The 8,872-nt window shown below is 31.0% G+C and overlaps 1 long non-coding RNA gene across 2 annotated transcripts; it reads left to right on the plus strand.

The window, feature by feature from the left end:
- The first annotated feature begins 2,459 nt into the window (after nucleotides 1-2,459).
- Nucleotides 2,460-6,062, plus strand: LOC134269910 (uncharacterized). 2 transcript variants are annotated; one of them, XR_009992676.1, is made up of 3 exons: nucleotides 2,460-2,746; nucleotides 3,928-4,056; nucleotides 4,910-6,062. It is a non-coding gene; the product is annotated as an uncharacterized LOC134269910 (long non-coding RNA). The 2 variants fall into 2 exon arrangements; XR_009992675.1 differs by having other exon boundaries at nucleotides 2,460-2,742.
- Nucleotides 6,063-8,872: the final 2,810 nt, after the last annotated feature.

The raw sequence follows: 8,872 nt of genomic DNA on the forward strand, positions 1-8,872 counted from the left end.
AATATGTCCTTCATTTTATTAATCGGAAATAAATATTAATTTATCCTTCATTGACATAAAAATGAAAAAAAAAACTTATTTGGAAAAACTCGCCTGCCCCCCCCCCCTTCTCTCAGAATCAAATGGTGGTCCCCTATCCTATTTTGAATCAAGTAGGGGGATAGCTAGTCTCCTGTTTTTTTTTAAACATATTATTAAAAAATAAATGAACACAATGCACATGCTGGACATAAGATCTTCATGAACATTAGTACCCTCCACACAAAATAGTATGCAAGTAAAGATTTTCAAATCTTAATGGTCTTTTCAACAACTGTATAGTAAATAAATTAAAAGGTCAAATAATTATTTATCTAGAAAATTTATTAAATAAACATTTCTCTTCAAATCCAATGATAGACTGTAGGCCTAGGAATGCTGGGCAGGTGCAAATTATGTCCATCACTTCATGTTCTACTGGATAAAATGAATTCTGAAAATATGAGAAAATCAGGAAATACCATTATTGAAAGTAATTTGTGTTTTAAAAAATTGAAATAAAAAAATGCATTGAAACATTTAACATAGAATGCATATACATGTTTTCAATTCTTCTGTTAGTTTTATTATCAAAACTTTGTAAAAAAAAATCTGAGTTTTTCCTTTACCAAAATGAAAAAACAAAAAACAAAATGTAAAGCACATGCAAACTTTAAAAATGTGAAATGCTTTAGAAGTATACATACCCTTTGGAGAAATTATGCATTTTTTATTTATTCATTCTTTAAGCCTGATACTCTTGACAGCTACAATGATAAAAATATTATATAAATATTTTAATGTACATGTAATCTAAACAAAAAATGAATATTTTTTTCATTACTTTAGAAATTCTAGAAAATTACAACCATAGATTTGAAGTGGGGCTTCTATGTTTTCAACACAATGATACTGATATTTTTTTTTTAAATTGTGTATATTTGCATGTCAAAAGACATCATAGCTTGTATAGGCCTAGTTACTAGTGAATCATTGACTGAAACAATGAAAACATCTCATTTAATTTAGTTTAAATTTGTGTTACTGATGACCTCCATTATAATTTATTACACATTTTGTCTCAAAGAAAATGAGCTAATTGACAGGGACTCAGTACATATTTAGTGCAATTAATTTTTAATAATTCTAAAAAGTGTGCAACTTAGTAGGGGGTGGGGGTGGGGGGTGGGGGGTTACACACAAGGCACTGCATTACAGTTTTTCACTGACTGTGATAGGCTAATACATTTAAATGAATATGAGCACACTCGGGGTTTTTATGTTAACAAAAGCATGTCTACATATTGTAGATCTACACATGTACCTACATAAATTATGCGTATACATACCTGGCCTGGAATCAGTGCAGTGATGGATCTACGGAGATGGTGCAAATCGTCTCAATTTTCTGCTATTCTCCGAAATAATGTCCTCATATTCTCGTAAAAGGAAGAAGCAATGCCTAGTCTCTTATTTTATCCCTATTTTCTTTAAAGATTGTGTGGTTATTGCATTTAAATCCACTGCAAATCTCAGCTGATGTCGCCACGTTTTTAGATGTAAACAACATTCCGTGTCACCGAGTGCAAGCGCTTGACTGAAGCCGAATGCAGACAAACGACACATTAAAAAGAGAATTATTTTAAAGACGTGTTATTATATATACGAGAAAATCACTAATTATTTTCTATTTCAACATGAAGATATTGCTGTTTATTACAAATTCTTGATATATCGGTAAATTGTTATTTTGAGCACAATTTCCTTATATGGATCAATCAGGGCGGAGCAACTGACATGACGTCAGACCTCATTATGACTTCATTACCATATTTTTTTCATGTGTTGCCTTAACTGTACTGCGTTAATATATTTAAAAAGGATATTTTTTCTGCTTTTAAAATATGTAAAAATTATTGCTTTTACTTTTAAATATTTTGTAAAAACAAGAATTTTCTTCCACGCATGTGATTTTTCTGGGTTTTATTCGTAATATTTAAATTAAACGCAGTTTTACCTTTATTTCTGTGTTGAAATAGGGAAAACAAAATACAGCTGGTAAAAGTAGAGAAAATTTCCATTTCAACAAGCCTTCACTGGTCTCTTTATTTTCGGTATTATTTGAATTACATAATTTGAATTTTGAACCTCCGCGTAATTTTTGTAGAAAAATTGAATGTAGTCAATATTTAACGTCAAGGTCGTTTTCTTTTTCTCATTCGGAACAACATGTTTAGTACTATTATATTTAATTAAATATTTTTATTTAAATAGATGCATTATTTTAAAAAATGGTTTAAAATAACAGTAATTATCTTTACACCTTTAGAGAAATATAGTACATGTATATGTATTTTTATTTATTTATGCAATGTGCAATAAGTTCATTCAGTGTTGATAAAAAAAAATAATGTTTGATTCCTAAAGGTCTACGTAAAAAAAAATCAGATTTATTGCTGTTTGCTTTAAAATATATTCTTAATATAAAATACAATTAAACATATACTGACATGAAATTTAAAAAACTTGGAAACAAAATGATTTATTACAAATCTCGCATTTACACGACTCATTACGGTATGAGTTGATATTATTCGAGATTAACACGTGTTTCCGCTTTAGCAGTAAACAACAACAGCATGGATTTTCAGGATTATTTAATATTTTACGATGGAGAACACGTCAATTCATCAGATATGACGGGTCTTTTCTTTGGCATTAGATGTGAGTAAGTATTGATTGAAAAGTTTAAAAGTATTTTAGAGTACATTGGCTGAAATGAAAAGACATTATAGACTACCAAGGACCTATATACTAAACTGTAGGCCTATAGTAGTAGACTGGACCCTGGCTACACATGTACATGTGATATGAAGCCGTTCGCTGGTTTGACATCGTCGGTAACCCAAAAATGATACTTTTCGGTTCTTTCAACGATCACAAAACCTTTTTTTCCGATGACAAAATTGTTTACAATACAATGTCACTGTTTTCTCAATATGGAATCTGAATACTGTGTTGACTGATCAATAAAATATTTTTGTTTGATGTACTCCGTCCCCTCCGATCCACATTTTCAAGATGGGTAAGTAGGTGGTTAATTTTCGTGTGGTTTACACTGCTGAAAAATTGATAACTGTCATAAAGTCACAGATTTCTTAGCAGTACACATTTGACATGTTTGTTAGCTACTAAAGTTTTTTGTTATAAAAATTTTCAGTCAAAAAGCATCCTATAGAAATTATACATCTTTGCTTTAAAATGAAACAATTTTAGTAAATTTAAAAAGAAAATTAAAAGTTTACAGTGCTGAAAAAATTATTGGCGTGGATAAGTATGATTGCTTCTCATTGTGTTGAACTGTTACAAATCAGTTATCCTGTTGGCCATAACTGACCTCCTTTATAATTTCATTCAAGAAATAACTGTGTGGTCACTCATCGATAGCCCCCAAACTTTAAAAAATTTGAGTACAAAGTCTCTCAAGGAGACACAATTTGGTGAGTGATTTTTACATGCATTGTATTCAAAAGAGTTCAAAGTTTAATATTTCCACTGCAACAAGGTGCGACTTTTTGCACATGCTGAAAAAATAAAACATTTGAGAAAAAATTGTGATAAAATAGCTTAATTAAGCTATTCCGAATAGCTTAATAAAGCTATATAGCTAAATCAAGCTATATAGCTTAATCAAGACATTGTGCCGGACCTGTCAGAGTACATTAAACAAATCAATTTTTGTATTGTTTGCCTGAACATCCAAACCGTGTTTTGAGATGATGGATACGAATACGTTCGACTTATTTTTGTATTGTTTTTGAAGTGGGTAAGTTTTCATGACCACTTCTAGGTACATTCAAAGAAAAATGAAATATGACATAATTAACACAAACACATAAATTTTTTTAGCATGTGTAGTATGCTGGTACCATTTAGGCTTCAGAGCTTTCATCTATGAAGACCCACTTGCTAATCCCACCAATGGCCACCATGCACAGAAAAGACCATGATGTGGAGGACATAGGTGCTTAGTTATTAGTAAGTCAATTTTATTGCAGTCAAAATTCCTCATTGCCACTGGATGGCTATTAGTCAACACTCCCAGGTACATGAGTAGCCGGACTGGCGCAGTGGTTAGAGCCTCTGCCCTATAGTCATGAAGTAAGGAGTTGATCCTTACATCACATGTTCGAATCTTACTCTGAGACATGGAGACCCGTTCTTCTGATAAGACACTATAAAAATATCTTATCTTATATTATACTTATACTTATATAACCCAATTAAGGTCCCTTGTCGCAGTAGGTGCTGGCATGAAAAAGATCCCTCACAGCTCAATAGCTGTAAGTGCCAAGTATAGAACAAAATTTGCATCTGTCCACCGACAAGTGGTGGCGTCTCCATCTGAGAGAGAAATTCTTGAGAGAGACATTTAATAACATACAAACAAGTCCATATATATAAACACCTTGTCCCAGGGATTTTTCTCTGAAGTAACAGTTTTCAGTCCAACATGCCCTTTCTCTTAAGAACCCTGACAACAGAAACTTAAAAAGGATACTTCATGCATTTGATAAAATTAATGGTTAATTATGCTATTTTTTAAAATTTATAATTGATTAACCTTGATTGTTTAGTACACTGTATAAGGCTTACAATATTTCAGTCATAATACATTGACTTCCCCAAACCATTTAACTACAAGTATGACAAAATATGACATATATAATAAAATATACATTGTATATGATATGCTTTATAAAGACTTTTTAACAATATTATAAAAGGAAAGTGCCAATTGTAGATTTCTGTATAAACTGAATTATCTGATTAAAAGTACATATTCGATTAGAAAAGCTTTTTCAAAACTTTTTTTTAAAATTTGTTACAGGAGTCGGGACAGAATACATTTAGAAACTGATCATGCCTCGGTCAAATCAAAGGAGTTTCCTTGGTCTTTCAGAGAGATGGCAGAGAGTTCATTCAACATGAAGATGATGTGCACATAATAAAATCTGGAATCTAAAGTTAGAGATAAAAACCTGCAAACTTACTAGCAAATAAGCCTATCTGCTTGTTAATTATTCTTTGCCGGATACTTCACTTTTAGGAATGCTCTTTATTTCTATCAGTGATGCAAGTGGTTATTCAAGATCATGTCATGTGATATAAGGAATTCTGACTTTTGACAGCATAAGTCAAGGGTTTGTGAGAAGAGTAGCAAATACTTAAGAAATCCTTGGATACTGAAATTCACTAATTATACACCACATAAACTGGATGAATGAAAGATTGTAGCTGAAGTTTTGTGCTTGTCCATCTTTGCTGTTTTTTCATATGCTTATAAAATGACAAAAGTTGTTTTAACAAGTGACCCAGTAAAGACTTGAAAATGTAAAATAATTCTTGTAAGAAAAGAAAAATTGTAAATGTTTTCTTAAACAATGTATTCTAGATGACAAAGAATGTGTTTGACTAAGTTTTTGAAAATGACAAAATAAGTTCTCTTTTGTGTAATTAAAAAATGATACTGGTTGCAATACATTTTTACCTTAATATGATTTTATAGTATTTGTCACTAAGATTGAAATACTTGAGATCACATCTTACAAATTTTGTTCCAGTTTACTTAAGTCAGAGATATATATTTTTTGAATGACAACCAAGATTTGAAAAAAAAGAAAAAAAAAACAAAGTAAAACAAAACTATTCACTTTTGTGATATCTCTGTTGATTTTGTTGTTTACAATTTTATGTGTCAGTTATTGGACAATATGTCCATAATAATTGCAGCATTTCAAATTTGATATATACTTACAATTTAAGGCAGATTTCTGTACTGATATGACCTTGACCCCCAAAGAGCAGAAATTTCAGGGTCAATACTTAAGACAATTATTTGTTGGATGTTTTATACATTACTTTTGACCTTATATCTTACAAATGATACCATGGAAAACTGTCTAGAATGAGAAGTAAGAAACCTATAAAGCCCAAAAATTGAATATTGGTGTTGCTTAGCAACCATTCAAAGGTCATTTAACACAAATTTGAACAAAAATAATATGTGGATTTTGCAATACAGTATGCTGCCTTCTAAAGAGTAAATTCAAAATTTTCTTCTTTAGCATCCATTGTTACAAATTTTAGCAAGAAAGATGAAAAGTTTTGGGAAAAATTTCTAAAATTATGCACTTATTTGACCTTTGACCTCCAAAAAAAGTGAATCTGATGAGGTCAAACTTTAAGACAATTATCTGATGTATATTATTTCAGTATCATTACCCCACATTTGACTTTACAATATAATGGAATGCATAAATGTGTGTGGGATGAGCAAAAAACAAGAAATACTGCCTGAAAATTGAAAAATACTCCGTTGCTTAGCAACTTCTTTAAAGTCATTATTTGCAGAATTGAAAAAAAAGTTAATGTGATTAATGTAGTACAGGATAATGACCTTTTGTGGGTTAATTCTGAATTTCCTATTTCAATGTGTATCACTTAATTTTTAACTTGAAAATTAAAATGTGTCAAGAAATGCAATAAAATTCTGCACTAATTTGACCTTTGACCTCAATTGCCACTAGCAAGGTCAGTCGTGAGGTACCTGCATAGTTATGAAATATCATCTCCAGAAAATTCCCTACAAAATGGTATACATTATGCCTAGATTACTCTTTGAATAAAAAAGTTATAAATTGATTTATAAGGATACGTCAAAAGGTTTGCAAAAACGCTGAAAATGTGCCGGTAGAGAAAGGGTTAAGAACTATATTTACGTCACCTGTAATAACGTGTCCAGCAGGATTATAGTTATAGGGCAAAGAAGAACACGAACACGAAAGGGGATTATTTTTCAGATAGTCGATATCCAGGCCATGTAAAGTATTTTTGTAATTGAAAAGTTTGGAAGCAATGGTCGATGTATATTTGTAGGAAATACAAGGCGTAGTCTTTAACTTGAAATATGGTGGAATACAAGACTGGACCCTTTTGTGATTAAGAATATTACTTATATTTACCGCGTCAATTCCTTTATTGGCATATTGAAGTTTAAGGAAAAGACGGATTGTTTTAGCTGCATTTTCTTCTGTGAAACGTGCGGGTTTAAAAAGCCTATGATGTGCAATATCCATAATCACAGAACCGAGCCTATATTCAGGTGTCGAGGAATCTAAATTTGGATGTTCCTTGGTCTTTTCAAGAAGACTATTTAAAAGTTTCAAAGGGACAGAGTAAAGTTTGGTTCAAAACTTTAGGATTTTTCTAAGAATACAGATATTTAAAACATCGATATTGTTTTTCTTAGTGTTCATTTTCATAATCCTTGTTTTTAATGCTTGTCACTTTGTAATATTTCCCATTATCTGGATATTCATGTTGCTTTAGCCTTCGTTTGAGTTTTAAAAATATGACTTTTTAAAAAAAATTCTTTTTTTTTGGAAAAATAATATTTTTAAATTTAATGAATGTTTCTCTTGGATAGAGTACTGTAAATTGTTGGGAAAAAAGTTTGTGTCGAATGGATATTTAATGGAAAAATGTGTTAGCCCCATGGTTTTCTTCGATGACAAAAAGTCCAAAATTAATTGTCCCATGCATATTTGTACCGTTCCCATCATTGTGATAAATTTTGCCTGTTCTCTCAGAAGACCAAACGGTGGTCAGGAGTGTCAAACAGGGTGAAAGAGTTAAAGACAGGGACTAGTAGCTAAATGTCAATAAATTTTTAGTACCAAATGATGGACCTTAATTCATTTGACTGACAGGGGAAATACAGACCAGGGAAGTCTGAAGGCCGTGCTTATTATATCGGGCTTTAACGGGATTGTTGGATTTGATATGAATTTCAAAAGAATTTTCTGTAATAAACATTGCTCGCAAAAACATCGTGTTCGAGGTTGCACCGCCTTGGTGTACCATTGCCTTAAAAAATATTACTTATTTATTAAAAGAATGAAATTCATGAGTTCTTGTTTATTCTTCAGGATAGAAAACGTGATACTAAATCGATATTTTTCAATTCATGGGTATACCTATATACAGCAGTTTGATTCTAAGGCACTATTCCACGAAAGTACATATGTATTGGGCAAACAAATCTAAGGATACCGGTAACGAAATTTGGAATGTCGTCATTTCTGAATGAGGATGTCAGAATTTGATTTCGTGTGTATGATGAACATTCTTTTTAAAAAAAAAATCTTCTTTGCATTCAAGTGCATTGGCCTCTTTTTATATAAAATGTACATGTGTGTTTCATTTATTAATACTCACCGGCCGACGGAAAACAACGCAAACGTTAATTTAAGTAACCCGCTATGCTTGTTATTCATTTGTATGACAGGTGCAACAAAAAAATTGAATGATAATAGTTAAAATTTAAGAAACCTAAGGTTGACAGAAGAAAACGTCATACGCTTATTAGAACTGAGCAGGAGAAATCGTAACAAATAGTTACAAATAACTTCTTTTTCAATTTATCTTTCAATGAAAATGTATTTTATAAATTTTATTTGTGTGACGTGTTTAAACACACTCTTGAAAATGTCCACAAAACTGTGAAGCAAGAAAACTCAATACATTTCATAAATTTAATAAAAATATATATACGCTGAACCCTAAAATTGCAAATTTACAAAATTATGCGGGTTGGCCAAATATAAAGTTGCATAAAAGAGAGGACGGTACAAAATTAAATAAAACTGTGAATTTTGGAAGAAAAAGGATTTTTTTGTGCTATTAAGCCATAACAATTAAAACTTTAGTATAATTATTTTTTTACGAGATTTGTTTTTTTTTCTGTAACATCTCTTTAAAGCGGCACAGTGAGTCAAAATCATATCGTAAT

This window comes from Saccostrea cucullata, unplaced genomic scaffold, assembly GCF_032062105.1.
Source record: "Saccostrea cucullata isolate Sc308-1 unplaced genomic scaffold, CSIRO_AGI_Scuc_v1 ctg1227, whole genome shotgun sequence".
Classification (NCBI taxonomy): domain Eukaryota; kingdom Metazoa; phylum Mollusca; class Bivalvia; order Ostreida; family Ostreidae; genus Saccostrea; species Saccostrea cuccullata.